Here is a 3,154-nt window from a genome sequence, read left to right as displayed (position 1 = left end):
AGTAGGAAAATCAAATAAAGGTATGAGGACTAAGAGTAGGAGATAATGAAATTAAAAGTAAAGATAGGAATAGAAGATTAGTTGTATTCCAAGTTGATTGCAACTAGGAGTAGGACCTACAAGATGGAAGTTATATGTTTTCTATAAATAATAGTCAAGTTTAAAGATATAATTGGTGATTAGATATACTCAACTTGGTCTAGTAGAGTCATAAGTGTAGGAGAATTTGAGTTTTAAATTAATATTATTCATAGGCCAAAGTCAAACGTTGAACTTGATAATAGAACTAGGCATATCCTTAGGATTCAAAGAGATTATAGTTTTTGAAATCAACACCATCAACTCTCCTTCACTATTTCTTTGGGATGAATGGAACTAGCATAACAAAATTCTACATTCTTTCATTCTCGTCCTCCTCCTCCTCTCATCAAAAATAAACTTGGATAAGATAACTTAATAGACTTTTGGATTCATGGCCCTTCTCTCTTCTTTTCATACTCTTATAGCTATGCTAGTGGGATAAATCATTGAGTATTTTCTTATCTTTTATTTTTGCTCTTTCTTTTCTCAAGTGACCACTTGAGCTTTTGCTATAGGCTTTTCAACACGATGCTTGAGATTGAGACATTTTCTTGAGTGAGGTCTCTTCAACTAGTTGACTTGGATTCTTAGTAAGCTTTAGGATTTTGTTGTTCTTTTATGTATCCTTGCAAATGAATGTAATAGTTAATATTTTTGGTTTGGGAGCTTTTGTCCTTCAGCTTGGTGATATTTAATCTTCTTGTAGTTTTCCCAAAATCTTTACCTGTTTCTCTTTTTTCCTTCTACTTTATTGTGTGTATGAGGTGACACATGCTTCCAATAAAGTGGGGACTACATGTATCATTTGAAAAAGTAAGAACACTTATTTGGTATTAATTTTAGCCCCATTTTAATATACATTATGCGTTCCTACATTGATTTCACACTCTCCTAACACTCATTGGACCTTCAAATTATTATTTAAGTCCTATATTGATTCATTTTCTTTAAAAACTAAAGGTTACCCTTATCTATAAGTGTGCTTCTCTATTTCAACTTCAATCAAATAATTCATTTAATTTATTGGACCTTATATTACCATTTATGACATGTATTTTCTCTCTAAACCCAAAAATAAGTTGTTAGATCAAATTTCACACGCTCTAAATATCTTGGACCCATAATCAAAACTTGGGTTGGAATTGGTGGGTATAAGATGAATTTGGTGATATTTATTTGGGTACAATACTTTTGTTGGTGATATGTGTATTTATAAGTGATTATATTTATTGAATTGTTGTAGGGTCTCGTCACGCCTGATCGTCCACGAGCATTTGAGGTGAACTTACAGAGTGACTATTTGTTGGCGGTAAGAAAATAATTGATTTTGTGTGTACATATATTTGATTTCAACGTATAATAAATATTGATTCATATCTACTTTCTTTGTATTAGTTGGAGCTAGAGAAGAGCCTCAACAAGTAGTCGAGTGAGCGTGTCAGGAGGGCCCCGTCATCTCCACTTTCTCCCTCCACACAACGACAGAGGACATCGAGAGACTTGTTTCCTTCCCCTCGTGGGAAGAAAAATATGTAGTTGATCTAGACATGTATATATATATAGGCATCAATGGACATATTCGATACACATTTGATGTATATGACATTCTATATTTGATGTATGACATTTATTTGATATATGACATTATTCGACTTATGACATTATTGGTTAATATATGCTATGTTTGTTCATATATGGCATATGATATGATATGTTTGTCCATGTATGATATTAAATTAGATATGTTCGTGTATGACATTAAATTAGATATGTGCATGTATGAAATTAAATTCAATACCTAATCTATTTAAAACTTTGATAGAATATTGATTAACAATAAACTTTATCATTGTTTAAGCATAAGTTAATCATTTGCAATATGTCATCGTCATATGATTTATGATCTTGTTCATGTTTAAAGTTTTCCTTCTCTATCATTTGTTTATCAAGTTTAATTCAATACCTAATTAGTTTGAATTTTTGATACAATAGTAGAGAAAAGATGGATTATTTGCAAAAAAAAGTCATTTTAAAAATCATAAATGTAACATAATAACTAATAGTTTTATGTGTTTTCATACATTAATGATTGTAACATAATCACCAGTTGATTGGAATGTGTTGTTATTATTCTATAGTAACTAGATTAAGGTAAAAATAAAAGTTTAATAAATAGTTGTGATGTATAAGAAAGAGAGATATCTCACATGAGAGAGGGACGAATCTAAGATGACACATAAGATACTTGTAAGAGGGAGCTATACTTGTTAATGAATTTACAATGCATGTTATGGAAAATCATAGAGCATCTTTAAAAGGAAATAAAAGAGTATGACAAGTGGAAGGAACATGTTGTTTTGTAGACTCATATTCAAATTTGGGTGTTGATTTTCTAATGAAGGATTCAAGCACTACAATTTGGTAGTTTTGGCTCATGTTATCATTGTATCTTAGTCTATCTTGTATCTCACTCTCTCTTATTCCCCCCTCCCCCCTCTTCATATTTCTATTTTTTCCATATCTATGTAGCCATCTATTCTCTTCATCTCCCCCTCACTAATGCAGAGATGTTGAGCAAGAAGTGAGGTTTAAGCACTTTCTTGTTCCTAATATACCAAACTAAACTTGTGGCCTTCCTAATATGTTACTCATTTAGGATATCATTTTTGTGGCCTATCTAAAGTGATAGGGTCATTTGTGAACTCCTCCAAGGTGAGTATTTCTCCAATCAAGATCTTGCACCTCTTTGTTTTAGGGACACTAGCCCAATTCCAAGCCAATAATTGTAATTCTTCACCAATGGCTTCACCAACCCCAAGTTTCTATTGGGACACCTTCCTTATGTTGAACTGATTGAGAATCAACTCTTGGTTTAACCCTCCAATTGTCATACAGTACAAAATGTTGACTATCATAGAATTCCTTGTAGGTCTCCTAATTTGATTTTCTAGACTTAAATTCCTCTTAGGTTGAAATCTAACTATTCTATGGGTAGATTCAGACCCCCTTTGGAAATTTATTTAAGACTCCAAAGCCTAGACTCCCAATTCCATTCCTGTAGCACCTAACCCAT

At 32.1% G+C, this 3,154-nt stretch overlaps 1 long non-coding RNA gene across 1 annotated transcript; it reads left to right on the top strand.

Annotated features, from left to right (window-relative positions):
• Positions 1 to 1,319: 1,319 nt before the first annotated feature.
• On the top strand, positions 1,320 to 1,737 carry LOC149577615 (uncharacterized). Its single transcript, XR_016353485.1, has 2 exons — positions 1,320 to 1,390; positions 1,477 to 1,737. It is a non-coding gene; the product is annotated as an uncharacterized LOC149577615 (long non-coding RNA).
• The last annotated feature ends 1,417 nt before the right edge of the window (positions 1,738 to 3,154 follow it).

Source organism: Cupressus sempervirens, chromosome 1 (assembly GCF_028749045.1).
Source record: "Cupressus sempervirens isolate cs-2001-9-10 chromosome 1, ASM2874904v1, whole genome shotgun sequence".
Taxonomy (NCBI): domain Eukaryota; kingdom Viridiplantae; phylum Streptophyta; class Pinopsida; order Cupressales; family Cupressaceae; genus Cupressus; species Cupressus sempervirens.
Note: the sequence above shows the minus strand (reverse complement) of the source record. Positions and strands in the feature narration are given on the sequence as shown.